This window comes from Canis aureus, chromosome 9, assembly GCF_053574225.1.
Source record: "Canis aureus isolate CA01 chromosome 9, VMU_Caureus_v.1.0, whole genome shotgun sequence".
NCBI lineage: Eukaryota > Metazoa > Chordata > Mammalia > Carnivora > Canidae > Canis > Canis aureus.
In genome coordinates this window covers 17412635-17438935 of record NC_135619.1, presented here as the reverse complement: position 1 = coordinate 17438935, position 26301 = coordinate 17412635, and the positions used below count along the sequence as shown (strand labels likewise).

At 38.6% G+C, this 26301-nt stretch overlaps 1 pseudogene; it reads left to right on the top strand.

Moving 5' to 3' along the window:
* Positions 1 to 20770: 20770 nt before the first annotated feature.
* LOC144320455 (eukaryotic translation initiation factor 2 subunit 3, X-linked pseudogene) lies at positions 20771 to 22568 on the top strand (annotated as a pseudogene).
* The last annotated feature ends 3733 nt before the right edge of the window (positions 22569 to 26301 follow it).

The window sequence follows — 26301 nt, the reverse complement described above, 5'->3', positions numbered from 1 at the left end:
TCTTCTCAGCCTGCATCAAGCTTGATTCAATCAGCAAATAGCCTAATTGCTTTAGCATAAGGTGCTTTAACACCTTTGACATCTCCCACCAGTTCAATCTCCTAGGTCACAACGCGTCTTCCTGGCTCAGGATGTCTCAACCAACCACACAGAAATAGGCCTACTGCAGGACCTTTCTACCGGAAGTTGATTTTAGACATAAACCTAATGGACAGGATTCAGCACATTCAGAAGTCTCCATGTCTGGGAAGAGAACCTAAAGAAAGTCTTGGAAGATTTTGAGCAAAAGAGAGGTATGATGAAGTTGTACACTGAGAAAGTTAATCTGACATCTGCAGGATGGATTTTAAAGAAGTTGAGGAAATCATGAGAAGGTTATAATCACCAAACAGGAGAGTCTAAAAGCCTAAACTTGGTGACATAAAGGAAGAATCATATTTTAGAGGCCCTGGAAAAGAAAAATAACAAATTCAGTGAGTAAAACTTTTGCCCAGAGAAGGCCTAAGGGAGCCTGTCAATGGGCCTGACATGATCTAAAATTAAGGCAGGGCATACGAAAATTAAATATTGGAAAAAGCTGGTATTCCTGAGAAATAAGCAATCTTAGGGATTACTCACAAACTACATAGAAAGCACCAAGCTCCATAAACCAATAAGGAAATAAAATTTTCTTTCCTTTGTGTCTATGTGAATATACTTACTGTTTTCTAAATTCAAGAATGGCTCAACCAAGAAAAAGAATCTGAACAGACAACTCACAGAGGAAGAAATCCAAGTGGCCAATAAGTATTTGAAAAGATGTTCAATAGTGGAACTATAGCTGATAACGATTGATTTCTAAAAATAGAATGTAAGCAAAAATCAAGTATAGTACATCCAATTACCTTGAAAACCTCTTAAACCTCCCATGAAATGCAGTACACAGGATTTCAAGGACAGAATGCTACATGTATGCATAAACATATAATGGATTGCACTGGGGGGAGTCCCCAAGACCACCTTCTGTTTCAGTGATTCCCTGGGACTCACAGAACTCAGAAAAACTGCTGTAATTGTGATGGTTTAATTACTGCAAGGGAAAATTTTCATAGAGTAGCATTGAATTGCCCTCTCTCAGCAAGGTCACATAGACAGTACTCTCCCAGTAACAATGTGTGACACCATGTAGGAAGTATGGTGAATCAGGGAAACTCACCGAGCCTTGGTGTCCAAGGTTTTTATAAGGACTCAACCACATAGGTGTGAAGCACCTATATAACTGACCTTAGCTAGTCAAACTCTAGACCCCCAAAGGGCTGATACCATATGGCCCAAGGCCCCAGGTAAACTCAAACAGATGTTCACCAGAAATCACATTGCTAATGTAAGTTATCTGGCATGGCCTATGCTCACCATACACAGATTCCCTTAAAAGCAGGATATTCCAAGGGTTAACAGGCTGTCTCCCAAGAGCTTGTCAAAGGCCAATTCCAAAGACTGTTAGAATATACAGGATTTAAACACCTATGCCTGCTGAGTTAACCCTTTACTGTACACACACACATAAAAATATGGCCTACAGATTAGATTATGTATACAAAACATAACCACAGATCACTCTGTTTTAAAGACTAGAATCAGGGATCCCTGGGTGGCTCAGCGGTTTAGCGCCTGCCTTTGGCCCAGGGCATGAGCCTGGAGTCCCAGGATTGAGTCCCGCATCGGGCTCGACATGGAGCCTGCTTCTCCCTCTGCCTGTGTCTCTGTCTCTCTCTCTCTCTCTCTCTATGTCTATCATGAATAAATAAATTTTAAAAATCTAAAATAAATAAATAAATACAGACAGACAGACAGACAGACTAGAATTGGGCAGCCCTGATGGTCCAGCGGTTTGGCAGGCCTTCAGTCTGGGGTATGGTCCTGGAGACTCGGAATCGAGTCCCACGTCAGGCTCCCTGCATAGAGCCTGCTTCTCCCTCTGCCTATGTCTCTGCCTCTCTCTCTCTCTGTGTGTGTCTGTCATGAATAAATAAATAAAATCTTTTAAAAATAATAATAAAGACTAGAATCACAATTCCTCTTATAGAAATATATACAATAACAGATGTGAATAAAGATCTACATTGAAGAATAAGAAAAAAAAAAGAACAAAATTTTGAAAACGAACTAAATGTCCAAGACTAGAAAAATGGTCAAATCATGGTACATTCATATCTTGGACTACTATAGATCCATTGAAATCCAGATATTTTTAAGTGAATAAAACATGTTATGGGGCATCTGGGTGGCTCAGTCAGTTAAGCATCTGCCTTCACCTCAGGTCATGATCCTAGGGTCCTGGGATTGAGTCCCACATCCAGCTCCCTACTCTGTGGGGAGCCTGTTTCTCCTTCTCCCTCTGCCTGCTGCTCCACCTGCTTATCCTCTCTGTGCATGTCAAAAAAATAAATCTTTTTTTTTTTTTTAGAAATATTACAATACGTAATCAACCCTTATTATTTGTGGATTCTGTATTTGTGAATTCATCTATTCTCTGAAATTTATTTGTAATCCTCAAATCAATAATCTCCATGTTTTTGCAGTCATTTGTGGACTTCTACGAAGTGGCAAAAAATTTGAGTCTCCCAACAAGCACATTCTCAGCTGTGGTTGAGCAAGGCAACCCTGCTCCCTTGTTTCATGGGTTCTTTTCATAGTCTATTTACTGCTGTGTAGTTCACATTTCTGTGCTTTTCGTTGATTTCAAACCTAGTGCTGAAGTGTGGCCTAATGTTCCTACGTGCAAGAAGGCTATGGTATGCTTCATGGAGAAAATACCTGTGTTGGATAAAGTGAATTTGGGCAGGAACTTTAGTGCTGTTGGCCATTAGTTCAATAGTAACTGATTAACAATACATATTAAATACACTGTCTTCAGGGACACCTGGGTGGCTCAGTGTTTGAGTGTCTGGTCATGATCCCAGAGTCCTGGAACCGAGTCCCACATTGGGCTCCCTGCATGGAGCCTGCTTCTCCCTCTGCTTGTGTCTCTGCCACTCTCTCTGTGTCTCTCATGAATGAATGAATGAACAAATGAATGAATAAACTGTCTTCAAACTAAAACACACATAAAACAAAGTCATGTGTTGATCAATTGATAAAAATATTGTAATGAGAAGCTCATAGGAACCTAAGCCTCATACTTCTGGTTCAGGGCTCATGGTTTGGTATTCACAAATTCATTATTTGCTGTGACTTTATATAGAACATAATTTCCTGGGACACCTGGTTGGCTCAGTGGTTGAGCATCCTGGAGCATCCAGGCGTAATCCTGGAGTCTGGGGATCAAGTCCCACATCGGTCTCCCTGTGAGGAGCCTGATTCTCTCTATGCCTATGTCTCTGCCTTCTCTCTGTGTTTCTTACGAATAAATAAAATCTTTTAAAAAAGAACATAATTTCCTCAAAAAATGAAAACTGTATGAGCATATGCAACATGGAAGGACATATATCAAGATATTAATAAGAAAAAATTTTAATAAGAATGTGGTTGATTTTAACTTTTTTTCACATTTTGCTATATTTGCCAAATTTTCTATCAGCAACATGTACTGATATATGTATATGTATATATATATATAATTAAGGAAATATACAAATATATACATATATAAATGAAGAAAAAATATATATGTGAAGGAAAAATGTATATATAAATGAAGAAAAATTAATTGCATAATAAATAATAGTAAGACTCTTAGGTTCTACCGATTAAAGATCTTCATAACATTCAGGAAGCCATAAAGGGTGGGCACTAAGTGTTTCTAAAGGTACCAGTGGCATAAGTAACCATGTAAAAGAGCTACCTAGGTGAGTACAGGGGCTCTCCCTTTGGAATGGTGGTGGGTCAGGGGAGGCACTGGTACAGAGAGGTGACTGAATAATATCATGCATACTCATAAAAACAAAACAGAACAAAACTTCATTCTATTCATTGTCAAAGGCATGGAAGGAAAAATTCTTGTTGGCTTGTCCCTCTCAGTCTATCGCTAAATAAAGCTTATTTATGGGCTGGGGGTAAAAAGGACTTAGAATCCCTGATTTGTTCCCACACTGATGCTTGGTGGGAGAGATGAGAAAGGTGCCATGAGCCTTGTATAACCAACTCATCCCACATCACACAGTGGTCAGGTTGGACTTTAAGTGAATGTGTCATTTGAAAATCAATGCTAAAACTATGAAAAAAAACCACTGTGGTATTGTGACCATCTCACTCCCATGTTTTCTCTGGGGATCAGTGTGTTGTCAACACATCACCCTCACATTACTCACAGGCAATAGAGCAGCTGTGGCAGCATTTTTTCATCCTTGGTTTGTTCCCACTTCCCTGAGAACTGTATAGAACATACGTCCCATTTATCCCAACTCTTCCTTTGCAAAGGATCCCACAAAGTTTCATTAATTTCTCAAGCTAGCCCCAGAGGTCATTGCTGCTGCTTTGGGGCAAAGCCCCATCTGATAGCACATAGGAACCCAGGGTAGTCATTTAAATTAAAAAAGAAAAAAAAAAAAAAAAAGAAAAAAAAGAAAAAAAAACAGAAAAGCATTCCCACGATAGGAGAGCTCCGTGAAATTGCCTATGACCACTTAACCTGGGATTTAGTCAGACATTCTCACCTTGACAAAGAAATAATGTCTATCGCCATTGGCTTTGAGGTGAGGACCTCACTCTGACAATCTAAAAAGCATTTAGAATAGGTAGACTCCAAAGACTAATGTGTAAGCCCTGGGGTTATCTTTGATTGAGACAAAAAGTTGACACATCTTGAAAGAAATACTAATGCAATGGAGTTTCCTTATATAATGTCCTCAAAACTCCAAAGGAATTAATTTTCCTCTGATATAGTGCAGCTGGATATTAGCAAAAAGAACTACATGAAAAACTAAGGTCAAATGCATCAAGCATAGAGAACACAAACCAATTAATGTGAGAGAAAAAGAGGATGGTGGCTCTAAAGGAAACGGAAATAGGATATTAAGATCTTTCTGATGATCACAGACCAAGCCCTCTCTCTTCAGAGGAAAAGGTTACATTAACCAAATGGCCTGGTAGTTCTTAACACAGATGAGAGACACACAAAGAGAACATGTTACCTGGGCAGGAAAGGAAAAAAGTTTACTCAAAATGAGAATGCAAGAAGTCTTTCAAAAAACTTTATTAATTATCTAAAAATCAATAGGAAAAAGAAAAACACTTCAATGTAACTGTGGGCAAATATCATGAACAGGCAAGTCACAAACACACAAAAAAATGGCTTCTAGCATTAAAAGATACTCAACTTCCCTTATAATTAACCAAACAAAAATTAAAACAATAATGTGATTATTTCTATCTATTGGATTGGAGAATATTTAAAGATTGATGATATTCAGTGTTGGCAAGAGGGTAGGAAAATGTAATGGGGATATACTCTTGTTGGAATTGTTAATTAGTACAACTTTTTTGGAGGGAAATACAGAAATTTTTATTACATTTTTAATGTTACCTCCTTTAACTCAACATTTTTATTTCTTTGTTTTCCCAACATTGCTTTTTTTTTTTTTTTTTTTTTTTTTTTGAGAAAGAGAAAGAGTGAGTGGGAGAGAGAGGAAATCTGAGCACAGAGCTCAATGTGGGGACTGATCCCACAGCCATGAGATCATGACCCAAGCCAAAACCAAGAGTCAGTCACTTTTTTTTTTAAGATTTTATTTACTTATTTCAGAAAGGAGAGAGAGAGCAAGCAAGCATGCACACACAAACAAAGGGGAGGGACAGAGAGAGGGGGACAAGCAGACTCCCCGCTGAGCAGAGAGCCTGACACAGGGCTTGATCCCAGGACCCTGAGATCATGACCTGAGCTGAAGACAAATGCTTAACCAACCGAGCCACCCAGGTGCCCCTCAACAGTTCTATTTCTAATAATGTGTCTCACAGAAGTGTACAAGTGTGCAAGGACATTCAGTATAGCACTGTTTGCAATATTTTAAAATTTAAAATTCCAAAATAGGGATCCCTGGGTGGCGCAGCGGTTTGGCGCCTGCCTTTGGCCCAGGGCGCGATCCTGGAGACCCGGGATCGAATCCCACGTCGGGCTCCCGGTGCATGGAGCCTGCTTCTCCCTCTGCCTGTGTCTCTGCCTCTCTCTCTCTTTGTGACTATCATAAATAAATAAAAATTTTAAAAAAAATAAAATAAATAAATAAAATTCCAAAATAACCTAACTATCCACTAATTGAGATTGATAAATAACTGTGGTACTTACAGTGAAGTACTACAAAGTTATTAAAAAGAATGAGACAGGAGCACCTGGGTGGCTCAGTGGTTGAACGTTTGCCTTTGGCTCCGGACATGATCCCAGGGTCCTGGGATCAAGTCCCACATCAGGCTCCCCCCGGGGAGCCTGCTTCTCCCTCTGCCTATGTCTCTGCCTTTCTCTCTGTGTGACTCAGAAATAAATAAATAAAATCTTAAAAAAAAAAAAAAAGAATGAGACATTTCTCTAAGTAGTAGCCTGCATTAAGTAAGAAAGCAAGTTGCAACCAGTGTGAATAGGGTACAAGGTTTCTTTATGGGGTGATGAAAACGTTGTATAGTTAGATAGTGGTGATGGTTACATAACACTTTGTACTAAAAGCCACCAAACTGTACAATTTAAAATGGTTAATGGGGCGCTTGGGTGGCTCAGCTGGCTGAATGTCAGACTCTGGGTTGTGGCTCAGGTCATGATCTCAGGATGGGATTGAGTCCTCTATCAGGCTCCATGATCAGCAGGGAGTCTGCTTGAAGTTCTCTCTCTCTCCTCTCCCTCTGCCCCTCCCTGTCCCGCTATGTACACATGTTCTCTAAAATAAATAAAATCTTTAAAGCAAATAACAAAATGGTTAAAATGGTCAGTTTTGGGTTATGTGAATTTTACCTCGATTAAAAAAAAATAATGTGAATAACATGATCCCAATCTTTGTGGGGAAAACAATATCTATTCGGGTTTGCATTGAAAAAAATCTGGAGAGAGATATACCAAATAATTAATAGTGATTATCTTTGACAGTGATAGATATGGTATACTATTTTTTTTTAAGTAAACTCTACACACATGCGGGGCTCAAACTCACAACCCCAAGATCTGGAGTCATGCTCTACCAACTGAGCCAACCAGGCACCCCAGATAATGGTATATATTAATATTCATGTTGCATAGGCCTCTAATGTTTGAATTTTTAGTAAAAGAACATTCATAACTTTCATATTCAGAAAAAAATATACTAAATCATTTAAAGTATATACCCTTTTAAGAGAACAAATGTCTGAGAACAAGTAATTTTAAAAATTCCTGAGACTCCTGGGTGGCTCAGTAGTTGAGAGTCAGGCTTCAGCTCAGCTTGTGACCCTGGAGTCCTGGGATCGAGTCCCACATCAGGCTCACTATAGGGAGCCTGCTTCTCCCTCTACCTAAGTCTCTGCCTCTCTCTGTGTGTCTCTCATGAATAAGTTTTCAAAATTTAAAAAAAATTTTTTAATTTCTTCTAAGATACTTCAAAACATCTATTTCAATGATGATGGGCTTAGGACATGCTACCCCCAAATATGGTAACTTGGCATTTTAAATATCTTAAGTTGAAGGAATTTTTAAACAGCAAAAGCAAGAAGATCACTCTGACCTCTGCCCCCCTCACCCTTCTCCCCTTGAAACAGGTCATAAAACTCCCTTGTGGAAAGAACCCTCCCTGTACCAGGAGGGAAGAAGACATTTTTATAACCAGATACAGGAAATTTGGAGCCAACCTTCCTAGTTTCTTTTTTTTTTTTTTTTAAGATTTTTTTCATTTATTCATGAGAGACACAGAGTTGGGGGGGGGGCGGGGGAGGCAGGGACACAGGCAGAGGGAGAAGCAGGCTCCACGCAGGAAGCCTGATGTGGGAGTCAATCCCAGGACTCCAGGATCACACCCTGGGCCAAAGGCAGGTGCCAAACCACTGAGCCACCCGGGGATCCCTTCCTTCCTAGTTTCTACTTCACCATTTACTACCCCCTAACCCAAACTTCTTTGTCTTATCAGTTCTTCACAAATTTATTTTTTCTTCATCTAAAAAGCATAAAAACATCCTGTTCCAGTCTATTTTTTGGGTCTCCATTCTCTTGTGAAGGCTCCCATCTACATGAAAAAATTTAATAAAATTTTCTATGCTTTTCTCCTATTAATCTGTCTTTATCAGCTTAATTTTCGGACCCAGTCAGGGACCCTCAGAGGGTAGAAGAAAACTGCTTTCCTTCCCTATAATAGAATTGTATTATTTCAGAATTGTAAGATTGTAAAGATTGTTTTTCTTGCATTTCCTAATAAAGAAAAAGAAATGTGTGCAAAACTCTTGTTCATGATAGTTAGATGCTACAATCTAACCTTCATTAGGACTGAAATGTAAACACTCATTTATCTAGAAGGAATTGGGTACCAAAGTCTATGTACCAAGGTGAATTATGCTTTGGTTTCCAAACCAAAGCCTCTGCCGACCTTCAGACAATGAAAGGAAATATAAGACTCAGGGTCAGAAGATTGGGATTCTGGTTTCAGATCAGCAAATCCGCCACTGATTTGCTGTGTGAATAAAGGCAAATCCTTTAACTACTCTAGAACTTCATTTTCTCACCTCTAAAAATGGGGAGAGAGCGCTAAATACTTAGAGTGGTAAAATTATGTGATTATATGAGACATCAAGAAGCCAAAAACAAATACTACCCTCAGAAAATCCCATTTAGGGCAATGCCTATTATTTTATATAATCTTAAGGGAGTCTGTCAAGGGAGGATGGCCAACAGACTGGAAGCTTCCATGACATCTTAAAAGCCTGGAAGCGAGGCACCTATCAGAGCAATTCCTATGAGCACCATGAAGTCCTTCTCTAAAGAAATATTTGAGCATTCCAAGAAGATGAGAAGTTCGCTCAATGAAGTGAATGTTTCTCCTAGTTCTAAAGATAAGTGATTTTACAGACAATAGGAAAAATTCTATTCCTTGCTGCCCCCTTGTGAGTTTTAGGGAAACTGTTACTTGGCTTATTAAATTCATTTTTTAACTCAGCAAACATTTATTATTGTTTATAGTGTGCCAGGCAGTCTATTGGTAAGGAGAATATACAAATAAGTCATGATGCCTACTCTTAAGGAACTCAGATTAATAAAGGCTAGCAATGGGGGTGCCGGGTGGCTCATGGCCGACTTTTGATTTCACTTCAGATCATGATCTCAGGGCCCTGTGATGGAGCTCTGTGTGCAACTCCACACCAAACAAGGAGGAGCCTGCTTAAGATTCTCTCCCTCCCTGTCTCTGTGCTCCACCCCCCTACCACATATACTCTCTTTCTCTCAATGAAATAAAAGTATAATAAAATACAAAAAAAAAAAATAGTAGTAGTGGCCAAACATTTACAATACAGTGTTATAGTGATAAGTTCTAGGACTTACTGGACCACCTAAATCAGCCAGTTGGTTCTTGGGAGATAGGGTGGGATACTCCAGGAAGTGCCCCCAAGGAAGAATGGGAGAGGTTAACTGTTTCAAAAAGACATTTAGGAAGTAAAATTTATGAGATTCCCTGACATGGTGATATAGGAGATGTGGTGATAGGGAGCAAGGAAACTGAGTATCAAGAACAATAAAGCCTATGTCTGTAATGGCCAAACCTGGGCTGAATACCACACAGAAATACAAGAGACTTTAAAATGGTCAGTCTTTACAGTTCTTTCAGCATAGTCTCTGTGAGCTATTTCCTTTCAGTATCTTAGCCAAATTTCATACTTAATTTATCTTACTTCTAATCTCAGCTATTATCAGTACTTTTAAGGATTTTATTTGGGTACAGTTATCATCACCTTATGTTTGATAGCTGTAGACAAAGACCAGGTAGTATTCAAATCATAATAACTCAAACACCAGTGTCATCAAAGAATTTTTAACAATAAATAAAAGCATAGGTGGTGTCAGGAAACAAGTTTAAAAAAATTTTCAACTTCTCATTGTTATTTCCAGGGCCAACTACAGGACCTAGCAGATGATTGGTTGGTTAAAACAATAAATTTGAATGAATGACTAAAGAGTGAATGAACTTGAACAATTGAATGGTTCTGGAACCAGCCTGTGAAGAAAGGGTAAGATATGGATTACTAGAAAGGATGGAGAAGAATATTTGAGAAAGGGAGAGCTACATAAAAGCTAATGCTGTTTACCAAAGGAAACATGATATCAAGTACATGGATTAATTATTAAGTAGTGCTGACTAATTTAGGGGACTACTTGAGGGCACAAGTATCCAAATATAGACAGAATCTGACTTGGGTCTTTTCCCTGACCCTCAAGGGATTATTTACTGTACATCTATTCTTTGGAATATGAAGAGATTAAAGCCAAAGTGGGGAGTAAGGGCTTAGGACCCAAAAGATCTCCCTCTACCTCTTCCTCCCAAAATGTTGGCTTGAGTTATCCATAGCTTCAACCACTTCTTTTCAAGACCTAGATATAAATCTTGTTCAATAAAAACAATTAGCAGAAGAGAGAACATTCAACAGTTGTAATTACCTAAATGTCCCACCATTAACCATTTGAATGACTAAATCTTCTACATTGATTGTTTTAATGAATGATCATTAAAACCAAATAACCTCTAGGCTCATTTGATTGCTACAGTGACAAAACTGAATCTCTTGGCATTATATTGCAAGGCCCTGAATTGAGCCAGGCAATGTAAAACAGATAAAGTACAATGAGAATTGGGTGGTGAGTGGAAGGTACTGGTGCACACCAAAGATGCCCATGGCTACCCTAGCAGACACATTTCAGTTACTAGTTGATGAGAGAGCCCTGCAACACCACTCCCCAGTCAGGAAAATTCTTCCAGGCTTGGGTGTTTTTGTTTGGTTTCATTTAAAGTCAAGTTAGAAAAAAAATAAAAAATAAAAAAAAATAAAATAAAGTCAAGTTAGTTCACATATAGTATATCATTTGTTTCAGGGGTAGAATGCAGTAATTCATGAGTTGTATATAATACCCAATGCTTACATCACGTGCCCTCCTTAATGTTCATCATTCAGTTACCCCATCCCCCCACCCACCTCCCCTCCAGTGACCCTCAGTTTGTTCCCTAGAGTTAAGTGTCTCTCATGGTTTGTCTCCCTCTGTTTTTAATCTATTTTATTTTTCCTTCCCTTCCCCTATGTTCATCTGTTTTGTTTCTTAAATTCCACATATGAATGCAGTCATATGGTATTTGTCTTTTGCTGACTTATTTCACTTAGCATAACATACTTTAGTTCCAACCATGTTGTTGCAAATGGTAAGATTTCATTCTTTTGATGGCTGAGTAATATTCCATTGTGCATATATACCACATCTTCTGTATCCATTCATCTGTCAATGGGCATCTGGGTTCTCTCCATATTTTAGCTATTGTGGACATTGCTGCTCTAAACACTGGGGTACACAGGTGCCCCTTTAAATCACTATTTTTGTATCCTTTGGATAAATACCTAATAGTGCAATTGCTGGGTTGTAGGGTAGTTCTATTTTTAACTTTTTGAGGCACCTCCATATTATTTTTCAGGGAGGCTGTACTAGTTTGCATTCCCACCAACAGTGTAAGAAGGTTCCCCTTTCTCTGCATACTTGCCATCATCTACTATTTCCTGAGTTGTTAATTTTAGCCATTCTGATTGGTATGAGGTGGTATTTTGAATAAGTTAAGGAAGAAACTGTGCTATACTTATCATTAGACTCTGGTACAGCACCCAGTAAGTTCACAAAAATAGTTTTTTGAACTGAACATAATATAAAGAAATTTAAATTAAAACCTAGGACAGGCCTAACAATATGAATGTACAAATCATGCACTAATGAATCTTTCCAAAGCACCATATTTGTTGACATTTTGAAATACTTAAAATGGCAGGTGAGCAGTTTTCATAACTCATTGCTCTGCTAAGCTTTTCTTCTGCAGGGCAAGCACTTCTAGGTTTAACTTTGGATAGTTCAGCACTTTTTATAATCAACCAGTTAATCAACAGTTATACTTAACTGTGTACATGAGACAGTGTTCCAGGCACTAGGATTATAATGGAAATTCATCTCAGGTTGAAAAAATAATTTAAATACCTTCATTTTGACATTATTCTGTACTTTCTAACAGACTAAATTCTTCTTTCCAGCTCATCTCTTAACTCAGGCAAAAGACCCTGAGGAAAAGCAACCGGTGATGAGAACATAACTACCCCTGAAGCTATAACAACTGCCCCTCAACCAGGAAGATCCCACTTGATTGACCCCATCACAATGACCTTTACTGCCCACCTGCACATACCCACTGACCATTGTCCCACATTTTCTTTACATAAATCTAGAAGTATTTTCAATGCTTTAGAGATAGTCTTTGAGATGTTAGTTCACTGTCTTCTAAGTGTTGGCCTCACTGAAATAAATTCCTTTCTTGTTTCCCCACCCCTTCTCTCTCTGCCTTTGGATTTTGTCGGCAGCCAGTGGCCAAACCTGGTCTACTTGGGACCCCTGGAGCCCAGTGCTCTGGCACCCCTGTGCTCTGGTTACAGGATGAGCTAAAAGTAGAGGAAGACTATTTCCCAATGAAATACAGATTATCCCCAAATCCTCTATTTGCTTTGAATTTTTAGTAAGAACTTCCTATCAAGAGAACTTGATCAAGTACATGAGTTGATTATTAATCCACACTAATTTAGGGGGCTAATTGAGGGCAAAATATCCAAATGTAGACATAAACCAATGTATTTTAATATAGTGCGATGTTCACAGCCTCTGTGTGTGTGTAATAGGACCCATGTGCAAAGGCATCTATGATGTACCAAATAACTAAGCTCACAAAATGCACTGCACTAGAAATAAAACAATCATAGAAAACACAGTGCCAACTTTATGAATAAAGTAATCTTAATCTGTATTAAGTAATCTTAAATACAGAAAAATCGGAATGCCTGGGTGGCTCAGCGGTTGAGCGTCTGCCTTCCACTCAGGGCGTGATCCCGGGGTCCTGGGATTAAGTCCCACGTCGGGCTACCTGCATGGAGCCTGCTTCTCCCTCTGCCTATGTCTCTGCCTCTCTCTCTCTCTCTCTCTCTCTCATGAATAAATAAAATCTTTAAAAAAAATAGATACAGATAAATCTGTGTTTTTCATTATGGTAAACACTTTGACTCTTAATTTTTTCTTTTTTTTCCCCCCTGAACATGTATTCTCTATTATCATCCTCCATCTACCCCCCTCCCACTAAATCTATACTTATAAGGATATTTTTATCTTTTAGAGAACTACTCAAGTTTTTAAAAGTTGACAAGAGCCCTATCTCTTCAGCAAGAGTAGGTCAGAAAAAAGCACCACTATATTTGAATTAATTCCAAATGGTTTGAAGACCTAAATGGGAAAAGCAAAAGTCTTAAATGTTTAGAAGCCCGTTAAGGAGACTCTGACATCCAGACATAAACAAGACCCAAAACACAACACGTAGAGAAAACATTCATAGGGCCACCTGGGTGGCTCAGTGGTTGAGCATCTGTCTTCAGCTCACGTCGTGTTCCTGGGGGTCCTGGGATTGAGTTCTACATCGGGCTCACCGCAGGGAGCCTGCTTCTCCCTCTGCCTGTGTTTCTGCCTCTCTCTCTGTATGTCTCTAATGAATAAATAAATAAAATCTTGGAGACAGAGAGAGAGAGGCAGAGACAGAGACAGAGTGAGAAGCAGGCTCCCTGTAGCGAGTCCAATGTGGGACCCAATCCCATATCTTGGGATCAGGCCCTGAGCCAAAGGCAGATGCTCAACCGCGGAGCCACCTAGGTGTCCCAAATAAACAAAATCTTAAAAAAGAAAAGAAAAGAAAAGAAAAGAAAAAATATTCATAAATTCAACTACATTAACATATAAAGCTTCTAAATGACAACAGTTACTATTTTTAAAAGTTAAGAAAAAGCAGACTGAAATGATATTTAGGAATGTAAATTCACACAATTACTTTCAAGGCAATTTGTCTACATCTCAAAGTTGGAAATACACATATTCTATAACCCAGTAATCCTAGTGTAAAATGCATAGCTGGAGCAGTGATTGTCAAACTTCAGCTTGCATAAGAATCACTGGGGAACTTGTGAAAATAGTTTGTGAGGTCCCACCACCAGTTTGTGATTGAGTAAACTTAGATGGAAGTCCTAGAATTTGCATTTCTAACAATTTCCAGGTAATACTGCTGTTGCTGCTAATGATTCAGGCACTACATTTTGAGAATCACAGCCCCAAAGAAACCTCATACATGCACCTAAGGGGACACAGACAAGTTCAACATAGTTTCGTCTACAGTCCTGACAAACTGGAAACCAACAATAAGGAAATGGCTGAATAAACATATCAAGCAACACTGTTGAATGAACGACATATATCTATATGCATAATTCTCATACATCATGGTGAGTGCAAAAACAAGTTGTAAAAGAATATATTCAAGATACCAGTAAGGTAAATCTTAAACAACAGGGATGCCTGAGTAGCTCAGTGGTTGAGCATCTGCCTTCAGCTCAGGGCGTGATCCTGGGGTCCTGGGATCGAGTCCCACATCAAGCTCCCCACATGGAGCCTGCTTCTCCCTCTGCCTATGTTTCTGCCTCTCTCTGTATGTCTCTCATGAATAAATAAAATCTTTTCAAAAATCTCTTAAACAACAGTCTATTGTTTATGTGTCTATTCACAGGCACCAAAAGTACAAAAGCGTGGATAAGAAGGATACATATCAGTGAGGGGTCAAGGAAATTAAGATTAGGAAGGGTTTTAAAAGGAGCTTCACTGTATCTATGATCTCTTGTTTCTTTTACCTGGAGCTCACCCCTTCCCAATTCCCTACTCCCTACCCCACGGAGGAGCAGGGGTGGCTGCTGAGAAACTGAGATCGGCCATCCTGTGTGGAGGAGAACTGCAAAGGTGGTTCAATGGGAGCATTCCTCCCTGCACAGCAAAACAAGGCTGGATTGAGAACCATCTATTTCACTAGTTTTCATCTCTTTTTTCCCGAAATTTCAAACAAACTTAGATATCAGTACCTGCCTGTATGGACAAAAAAAGAAAAAAAAAAAAAAAGGAGGAAGAGGAAAGAAGAAAGAAAGGAAAAAAGAAGTCAGAATCACATTAGCACTTGTTAGAAGGATTATGCCTCTCTTTAGAGAATGAATATATTTTGGGCAGCCTGGGTGGCTCAGTGGTTTAGCGCCACCTTCGGTCCAGAGCCTGATCCTGGAGACCCGGGATCAAGTCCCATGTCAGGCTCCCTGCATGGAGCCTGCTTCTCCCTCTGTCTGTGTCTCTGCCTCTCTCTCTATCTCTCATGAATAAATAAATAAGATCTTTAAAAAAAAAAAAAGAAGAAGAAGAAGAATGGATATATTTTATCATCCTGGTGTGTGAGAGTCACAGTGGGAGGCACAAAATCAATAGTAACACCAACTTATGTTTCTATAGTACCCTTCCATTTTCAGACTTGTTTCACTGGGAGTAGAAAACAGAGAGTTATATAATAAAGTAAGAACAATGCAAGTTACCCTGATATGACTACCACAGGTTTGGGCTCTGACCCTCCTCCCCAAAATCTTCTTCTTCCCTTGAATGTGAAGGAGTTCAGAGCACGTTACCCCAAAATATGCTGCATGGCATACAGACTATTTTGCGTGAAAGATACTTGGAAAACAGCAAATACAAGAATACTCTGATCTTCCTTGTTCTTAAAAGCAGGAGATGAAATTCCTATGTGACAGATGATTTCTTAATGCCAAAAGGAAAGTAACATTCCCATCATCAAGGATGAGAAGCTGAGGTTGAGAGAGTTCTACACATGTAGGCCCTGTTAAAACCACTGTCTTCCTTCAGCCTCCTCACTCCTAGTCTAGTCACTTTTGCACACTTGCCTTTGTTCAACCTTATTTAGGTTTTGCCATTTTTTGACCCTTCATTCCTTATAAGGGCTCACATGTCATGTAAATCTTAATATAAATTATGTGTATGTTTTTCTCCTGTTAATCTTTTAAAAAATAGATTTTATCTATCTATTTATGCGAGACACACAGAGAGAAGCAGAGACAGAGGGAGAAGTAGACTCCCCGTGGAGAGCCCAATGCAGAACTTGATCCCAGGACTCCGGGAATATTACCTGAGCCAAAAGCAGACACTCAACCACTGTGCCACCCAGGTGTCCCTCCTGTTAATCTGTTTTATGTCAATTTAATTCTTAGGTCCAGCTAAAAAAAAACCCTAAGAGGGCAGAGGGAAGAATGTGCCTCTCCTCCAAGTGTATACAATGTCTCTGACAACTTCAATTTCTGAACCAAGTTGTAGCTCCAGTGTTACCTTCCTATGAGCTCGGCTCCCCAGAAACCTAAAAAGCTATTCCCTCTTTGAAGAAAACTTTCTTTTTTTTAATATTTTATTTATTTATTCATGAGAGACACAGAGAGAGAGAGAGAGGCAGAGACACAGGCAGAAGGAGAAGCAGGCTCCATGCAGGGAGCCCAATGCGGGACTCAGTCCCGGGTCTCCAGGATCACACCCTGGGCTGCAGGCAGCGCTAAACCGCTGTGCCACCGGGGCTGCCCTGAAGAAACCTTTCTGACTATTCATCCTAAAATAGCATCTTCAGTCTTTCCCCAGTTCCTTTCCCAGCATTACATTAATTTAGAACATTCATCACTACCCAAAGTCATCTTATGTGTTAATTTATTGTTTCCCACGCTCTCCAGCATAAAAGCTTCATAATGCAGGGGGCAGTCTTAGTAGTGAACATCACTGGGACACCCAGGGCCTAGGATGTCACACGACCAACAGCAAGGGCCAGTAAATATTTGTGGGACATGTGAGTGAATGAATCTACCTTTCTTATGGCCTCTGTTCATCTATTCTTCTTCCTATTAATATTCCCTATTAATATTAATTTTGATACACTCCAGATGCTAGTGCCCTGCCAATGTACCAAGACATTTCAATCTTTTGCTTTTAATTCAACCTCATGTGTCCACTACCCCAGAATCCCACACTCTCTGCTACCTAACAAACATCATTTTATTTTCTAAAAAAAAAAAAAAAAAAAAAAGGGATCCCTGGGTGGCGCAGCGGTTTAGCGCCTGCCTTTGGCCCAGGGCACCATCCTGGAGACCCCGGATCGAATCCCATGTCGGGCTCCCAGCGCATGGAGCCTGCTTCTCCCTCTGCCTGTGTCTCTGCCTCTCTCTCTCTGACTACCATAAATAAAAAATAATAATAATTAAAAAAAAAACCTTCAAAACAGGATCCTCTTCACATCCTCTGCCACCAACTCTTACCACTTTTTCCCCTACAATTGTTTCAGCCTTTTGTCACTGTTTACCATTATTAAAATAACTCAGAATAACATAAATTTAAATTGAGCATTGCCATTTACAAAGTATTTTAACATTAATCCTACTTAACCCTTAAAATCTTATAAAACTGGGTATCTTAGAGAAGTGAAGCTTGTATTCATAAAAACCTCTATGCTCAGAAAACCATAAATGCTCAGAGCAGTTTTATTTGTAAGAGTCAAAGACTAGAAACAACTCAAGTGTCCCCCAGTAAACTGCGGTACATCCGTATAATGGAATACTACTCATTAATAAAAAGGAGAAAAACTATTAACACATTACAACAATCTGGATGGGTCCCAATAGCATTATACCTAGTGAAAAAGTCAATCTCAAAAGTTTACATATCGTAGAATTCCATTTATAGAACATTCGCAAAATGACAAAGTTATATTAATAAAGAACAGACCGGTCCCTGCCAGGGGTTGGTGGTAGGGAGGGTGTGTTGCTAAGGGGTAATACAAGGGAGTTTTTGTGTGGCAACAGAATAGTTCTATATCCTGATTGTGGCAGTAATTACACAAATCTATATATTTGATAAAATTTCATAGAACTATGTAGCACCCCAACAAAAATCAGTATATATAAAAACTATAAAATCTGTAATTATTGCTAGTATTGTATCAATGTCAATTTACTAGTTTTGATAGTGCCACCATTGGAGGAAGCTGAGTAACAGATACACAGGAACTCTATACCGGTTTCACAACTTTTGTGAGTACAAAATTATTTCAAAATAAAAAGCATAAAAGCATGACTGCTTTTATTTCGGAGGACTATCAAATAGAAAATTTACTTTGGGAAGATTCTCACCTGCAAACATCAGGACCATATTTCATATTCTGTAGATCTACACATCCTGAATCACTTCAAAAACTTAATGAAACAATGACACTCTATATCGGTACCTTATAGTCATGATTGATAAGCAGCAAACTTAATTTTACTAACCTGGAGCTATAGTCACCATTCAGGTTTCCAGAATAACTGCCTCCATGGCGATGGTGTGTTTTTACCCTCCAGAGGGCTGGGCGCGCCATCTGCTGTGCAGGACCCACCTAGCCTGAAATATGGTTACAGGCAAGTGGGCTTAATTGAATGATCTGTTAAACTAAACCTTGTTATGTACAAAATTCTAATGTAATTTTAATCTATATTACTTCACACAAAAAGTGGATTTTAACTAAAGATGCAGTGTAGAGGTAGATTTGTAAATATACACCTGATCACTAAAAAAAATAAATATACAAAAGCTGCAGCAGTAGTACAATAACAGTGTCAGCAGGAGCAACAGCACACATATATTAGGCCCACCCACTGCCTCATTTCATCCTCAAAACAGCCAGATAAGGAGGTAAAATTATTATTGCTTTTCATTGATGAAACTATTGAGACACAGAGAGGTTAAATAACTTGATCTGAGTCACACAAGGTAGTAATTGGCAAAACTGGGTACCTTGGCTGGTCTATTTCCTATGTCTGCTGCTTTTGCTCCTATATAACAGTGCCTTGATTGTACCTCCTCACTTCTGGTTTCTCTTCCTATCAAACCATACATTACCTCTTCTACCACTGCCAGAACAGATCACCACAAATTCAGTGGTTTAAACAATACAAATGTATTATCTAACAGCTGTGGAAGCCAGAAATCCAAAATGAGTCTCACTGTGCAAAAATCCAGGTGTTGGCAGGGCTGCATTCTTCCTGGAGGCTCTCGAGGAGAATCCATTTCCTTGCCTCTTTCCAGCTTCTATAGGATGCCTGTATTTCTTGGCTTGTGGCCTCATCCCCCCATCTTCAAAGCCAGCAACATCAGGCTGAGTCCTTTTCAGATTACCACCTCTCTGCTTCTCTCTCTTCTGCCTCTCTCTTCCATTTATAAGGAACTCTGTGATTAGATTAAGTCCATCTAGATAACCTCCTTGTCTCAAGGTCATTTGATTAGCAAACTTCACCCCATTCACAACCTTAATTCCCTTTTACCATGTTACCTCACATTATCACAGGATCTGGGGATCAGGACATGGACATCCTAGGGGAGAAGAGGGCATTGGTCTACCTGCCAGAGCCATAATGCTGTAAGCCATATTCATAGACTTCCATTTTTTTTATTTAGATGACATTTTCCTTTACTATTGATTCTAAAGTTTTTCATTCATATGTTTATATTCCTGCCTTGTTCTTAACAGTTTGGTTGGCTTAGGAATTGTATTACAATATAGAAAATTACAATTTTAAGAAAATCGGAGCTAGTCTTAGACAAGCTCCAGCCCTGTGCTATATATATGATAGCCACTATCACATGTGACCATATACATTAAAACTAAAATTAAATAAAATTTAAAATTCAGTTATTCAGTTAGACTAGCCATATTTCAACTGCTTTAAGGTCATGTGACTAGTGGCTAATATATTGTAGAGTGAGCATATAAAACATTTCTATCATTGTAGGAAATTCTACAGGACAGTGCTACCTGAGACTCAACTGGTATTCTTCCTTGGTCTGGCACTTTCAAGACTACTTCCTGGCAGGTGTCATCACTCTGATGCCTTTTCTCTCTGAGATTTTCCTATAACTTTGTCTTAGACTATCAATAGAAAGTCAACTAGCACCCAGAGGTAGGAGAGCTCTGGGATCATTTCCAGGTAAATAAATGGCTAACTTTTCATCTTTTTTAACAGTATTTTTCAGAGAGATGTCCTAGGATGATTGCTATTATAATCAACTAGGATAGTTATTTAAATTTTAGTTTCTTGGACTATATAGTTGACCTTTTGAATCTGCATTTTGAACCAGCCTTCTCAATCATTGTTATGGAATGCTCAAGTTTGAGAACCACTGTTGGGAGAAACAATCAATATTAGTATCCAATTACCCAAAACCTTATAGTGGGATGTTAATTTGCATAGGAATGGAGAGCAATACCAAATTTTGGTACCAAAGGAGATATTTTTGAAGAAGGATTATTTTTGTTGCTGTTCAAATTACACAGTAGAAGGCCATCTACACATAGGCTGACTGCCAACTCACTGATTATCATGATTCAATGTGATAAAGTTCACTTATGTAGTAAGAATTAAAAAAATTGTTCAGGACATGAGGTAATTTTTTTTACTAATGTTTTAGAATTATGCTTATTTTGTAGTGATTTTTATTATTATTTTTATTGAACTATAGTTGACAAAATTATAAAATATGTTAAGTATACAGTGGAAAGAACAAATATTGTTAAAATGTCTATACTATCCAAAGCAATCTACATATTTAATGCAATCCCTATCAAAATACCAACAGCATTTTTCATAGAACTAGAACAAACAATCTTAAAGTTTGCATGGAACCACAAAAGAGGACTTCCTTCCTCTCGGAGCAAGATGGCGGGGGGCGAGGCTGGAGTGACTCTGGGGCAGCCGCACCTTTCTCGCCAGGATCTCGCCACCTTGGATGTTACCAAGTTGACTCCACTTTCACACGAAGTTATCAGCAGACAAGCCACAATTAATATAGGTACAATTGGTCATGTGGCTCATGGGAAATCCACAGTTGTAAAAGCTATTTCTGGAGTTCACACTGTCAGGTTCAAAAATGAACTAGAAAGAAATATTACAATCAAGCTTGGATATGCTAATGCTAAGATTTATAAACTTGACGACCCAAGTTGTCCTCGGCCAGAATGTTACAGATCCTGTGGAAGTAGTACACCAGATGAATTTCCTACAGACATTCCAGGGACCAAAGGGAATTTTAAATTAGTCAGACATGTTTCCTTTGTTGACTGTCCTGGCCATGATATTTTGATGGCTACTATGCTAAACGGTGCAGCAGTGATGGATGCAGCTCTTCTGTTGATAGCTGGTAATGAGTCTTGTCCTCAACCTCAGACTTCTGAACACTTGGCTGCTATAGAAATCATGAAACTGAAGCATATTTTAATTTTACAAAATAAAATTGATTTGGTAAAAGAAAGTCAGGCTAAGGAACAGTATGAACAGATCCTTGCATTTGTACAAGGCACAGTAGCAGAAGGAGCTCCTATTATTCCAATTTCTGCTCAGCTGAAATACAATATTGAAGTTGTCTGTGAGTACATAGTGAAGAAAATTCCAGTACCCCCAAGAGACTTTACTTCAGAACCCCGACTTATTGTTATTAGGTCCTTTGATGTCAACAAACCTGGCTGTGAAGTTGATGACCTTAAGGGTGGTGTAGCTGGTGGTAGTATTCTAAAAGGAGTATTAAAGGTGGGCCAGGAGATAGAAGTCAGACCTGGTATTGTCTCCAAAGATAGTGAAGGAAAACTCATGTGTAAACCGATCTTTTCCAAAATCGTGTCACTTTTTGCAGAGCATAATGATCTTCAATATGCTGCTCCAGGAGGTCTTATTGGAGTGGGAACAAAAATTGACCCTACTTTGTGCCGGGCTGACAGAATGGTGGGACAGGTACTTGGTGCAGTTGGAGCTTTACCAGAGATCTTCACAGAATTGGAAATCTCCTATTTCTTACTCAGACGGCTTCTAGGTGTACGTACTGAAGGAGACAAGAAAGCAGCAAAAGTGCAAAAGCTGTCTAAGAATGAAGTGCTCATGGTGAACATAGGATCCCTGTCAACAGGAGGAAGAGTTAGCGCAGTCAAGGCTGATTTGGGCAAAATCGTTTTGACTAATCCTGTGTGCACAGAAGTAGGAGAAAAAATTGCCCTTAGCCGAAGAGTTGAGAAACATTGGTGTTTAATTGGTTGGGGTCAAATAAGAAGAGGAGTGACAATCAAGCCAACAGTAGATGATGACTGAAGAATTCCAGGGAAATCACACATTTGGATGGAGTTGGAATTTCTCATTACAACCTAGGGGTATATTTTCAAAGCAATACTGGGAAATTAATTTCACAGCTCATTACCTTAGTGGTAGCTGTAAGGTTATTCTCATTTTTTGGTGATGAAAATTTAACCTCTAGTGCTAAAATAGGGTCTACAATAAATGTAAAAATTGGCATAACGTTAGATTCAATCTACATTTTAGCAGAAATTAATCATTCCCAAATAATGTCTAATTTATACATCAGTACAGGTTTGAAATGAAACTATTTGCTAGAACCAGCCTGTTCTGTAGCACACGTATCAAACCTATTTCAAATAAAGATTTTCTTCTTACTTTGAAAAAAAAAAAAAAAAAGGAACCACAAAAGACCCTGAATAGCCAAAGCAATCTTGAAAAAGAAAAACAGGGGTGCCTGGGTGGCTCAGTTGGTTAAGCATCTGCCTTGGGCTCAGGTCATGATCTCAGGGTCCTGGGATTGAGTCCTGCCCGACTGCATCAGGCTCCCTGCTCAGTGGGGAGTCTGCTCCTCCCTCTCCTTCTGCCTCTCACCCTGCTTGTGCACTCTCTCTCTCTCTCAAATAAATAAATAAAATCTTTAAAAAAAGAAAAGAAAAGAAAAAGAAACAACTGGAGGTATTGCAATTCCAGACTTCAAGTTATCTTACAAAGCTAGTAATCAAAACAGTGTGTTACTGGCACAAAAACAGACACATAGATCAACAGAATGGAATAGAAAGCTCAGAAATAAGCCAACAATTATATGATCAATTAATCTTTGACAAAGGAGGCAAGAATATGAGATTGGAGCAAGTCTTCAACAAATGGTGTTGGGAAAACTGGTCAGCTTCACACAAAAGAATGAAACTGGACCACTGTCTTACACCATGCACAGAAACAAACTCAAAATGGATTAAGGACATAAGTGTGAGATAGGAATCCATCAAAATCCCAGAAGAGGACAAAGGCAGTAATTTCTCTGACATCAGTCATAGTAACAGATATGTCTCCTGAGGCAAGGGAAACAAAAGCAAACATCAACTATTGGGACCATATTGAAATAAAAAGCTTCTACACAATGAAGAAAACAATCAGCAAAACTAAAAGCCAACCCACAGAATGAGAGAAGACATTGGCAAATGACATATTGATAAAGGGTTAGTATCCGAAACTATAAAGAACTGATACAACTCAACACCAAAAAAAAAAACAAATAATCCATTTTAAAAATGGGCAGAAAAGGGGCACCTGGGTGGCTCAGTCAGTTGAGCATCTGCCTTCAGCTCAGGTCATGATCCCAGGGTCCTGGGATCAAGACACACATTGGGGCTTCTCCCTCTCCCTTTTACTCATGTGTTCTCTCTCATTATCTGTCTCTCTCACATAAGAAAATAAAGTCTTTAAAAATAGTTTAAAAATGGGCAGAAGACATGAACATACATTTCTCCAAAGAAGACGCACAGATGTCCAACAGACACAAGAAAAGATGTTCATCATCAGGGAAATGAAAATCAAATTTTTGACAAACTTTTAGCTAGATTGACTAGGACAAAAGAGATACAAATTACTTAAAAAACAAAATTAAAATAAGTGAAAGTGGGGACATTACTACTAAATCTACAGATATAAAAAGGATTATAAAAGAATAGTATGAACAATTGTATGGCAACAAATTGGATAACTTAAATGAAGTGGATAAATTCCTAGAAAACACAAAACCTGCCAAGTCAAAATAAGAAAAAAAGAAAATCTAAATAGACCTATAACAAGTGAGGAGATTGCATCAGTAATCAAAAACCTTCCCCCCAAAATAAGAGCCCTGGACCTGATTGCTCAGTGGTGAATTCTACCAAACACTTAAAGATCTAATACCAATCCTTCTCAAACTTCAAAAAACTGAAGAGGAGGGAATACTTCCAATCTCATTTTATGAGATCAGCATCTCTGTGATACCAAAGTGAGCCAATGACACTACAGAAAAAGAAAACTACAGACTGTTATCTTTTATGAACACTGATGCAAACATTTTCAAGAAATACTAGCAAACCAAATTCAACAACATATTAAAAGATTATACATCACTGCCAAGTGGAATTTAGTCCTGCAATGCAAGGATGGTTCAATATACAAAAATTGATCAGTGTAATACACCATATTAACAGAATGAAGGGAAAAAAACCCTTCAAGATAATCTCAACTGATGCAGCAAAAACACTTGATAAAAATTCCACACTCTTTTATGATAAAAAAAAAACTAGGAATAGAAGGAAACTACCTCAATATAATAAAAGCCATATATGAAAAACCCAAGAGGACATCATATTCAATGGTGAAATGCTGAAAGCTTTTTCTCTAAGATAAGAACAAGGCAATGATGCATTCACCACTTCTACACAGCATAGTACTAGAAGCTCTAGCCAGAACAATTAGAAGAAAGAACAAAAGAACATCCAAATCAGAAAGAAAGAAATAAAATTATCTCTATTTACAGGTAATGTGATTTTATTTGTAGAAAACCATAAAGATTTCATACCAAAAAACCTATTAGTTTGACAAAAACTAATTCATTATATTAATAAATACAGCAAAACAACAGGATATAGAGTCAACATATAAAAATCAGTTGAGTTTCTATTTACTAATATTGAACAAACTGAAAAGGAAAATTTTAAAAACAGACTTACAATAGCATCAAAAAGAGTATAATAATCTTATCTAAGGAGGTAAAAGTCTTAAACAATGAAAACTAAAAAACACTGCTGAAAGATATTAAAGGTACAAATAAATTGAAACATAAATTGAAACATTTCAAACCTAAAGCCCATATTCATGAATTAGATTTATTATTAAAATGTCCACACTACCCAAAATAATCTATAGATTCAATGCAATCTCTATCAAAATCCCAATGACATTTTTTGCAGAAATAGAAAAGATTGATCCTAAAATTCATATGGAATTGCAAGGGACACAGAATAACTAAAATAATCTTGAAAAGAACAGTTGTAGGTCTCCTACATCCTGATTTCAGAGCTTACTACAAAACTACAGTAATCAAAACAGCGTGGTACAAGCATAAAGGTAGACAAAGAGACCAATGGAATTGAATAGAGATCCCAGAAATACACCCTCTCCTATATGGTCAATTGATTCTTGACCAGAGTACCAAGGCCTTTTCCTCATTCAATGGGGGAAATGGTGATGGGAAAACTAGACCCTTACCCAACACTGTATACAAAATGGATCACCAACCTAAACTAAAGCCTAAAACAAAACTTTTAGGAGAGACCACAGAGCAAAAGCTTCATGACATTAGATTTGACAATGATTTCTAAATATGACACCAAAAGCCCAGGCAACAACAGACAAAACGAGACAAGTTGGACTTCATGAAAATGTAAAACTTTTGTGCATCCAAGGGTACTTTCAATGGTCTTCCCTGAGAGTTGCCATAGTTTCCTGCTTCAGCAGGGCATAGAGAGAACAGGCACTAACCCTTCACCCCCACTGGCTCCACAGAGCCAGCTCTCAGCACCTCCTCACAGGAAGGCCAGCACTCTACTTCAGCATGGGGCAGCTGCCTCGCTTCAGCTGCCCACCATGACTTCTGAGTCTCCCTTATTGGTGGGCTGGAAATACTACCAGCACTCAGAGGCCACTGTCAATTGCCAGATCAACCTGGGGCTCTACACCTCCTACATCTACCTATCCACATCTTACTACTTTGACTTTGATGCTGTGACTTTGAAGAACTTCATCAAATGTTTTCTTCACCAATCTCATGAGGAGAGACAACATGCTGAGAAACTGACAAAGCTGCAGGACCAATGACCAGATCTTCCTCAAGGATATCAAGAAACCGTACCGTGAGGACTGGGAAAACAGGCTGAATGCGATGGAGTATGCATTCTACTTGGAAAGTGTGAATCAGTCACTACTGGAATTGCCCAAACTAACCACTGGCAAAAAAGCCCCACTTATGTGACTTCACTGAGAGTCATTACCCGAATTAGCAGGTAAAATCCATCAAAGAATTGGATGACCACAAAGCCAACTTACATAAGAATC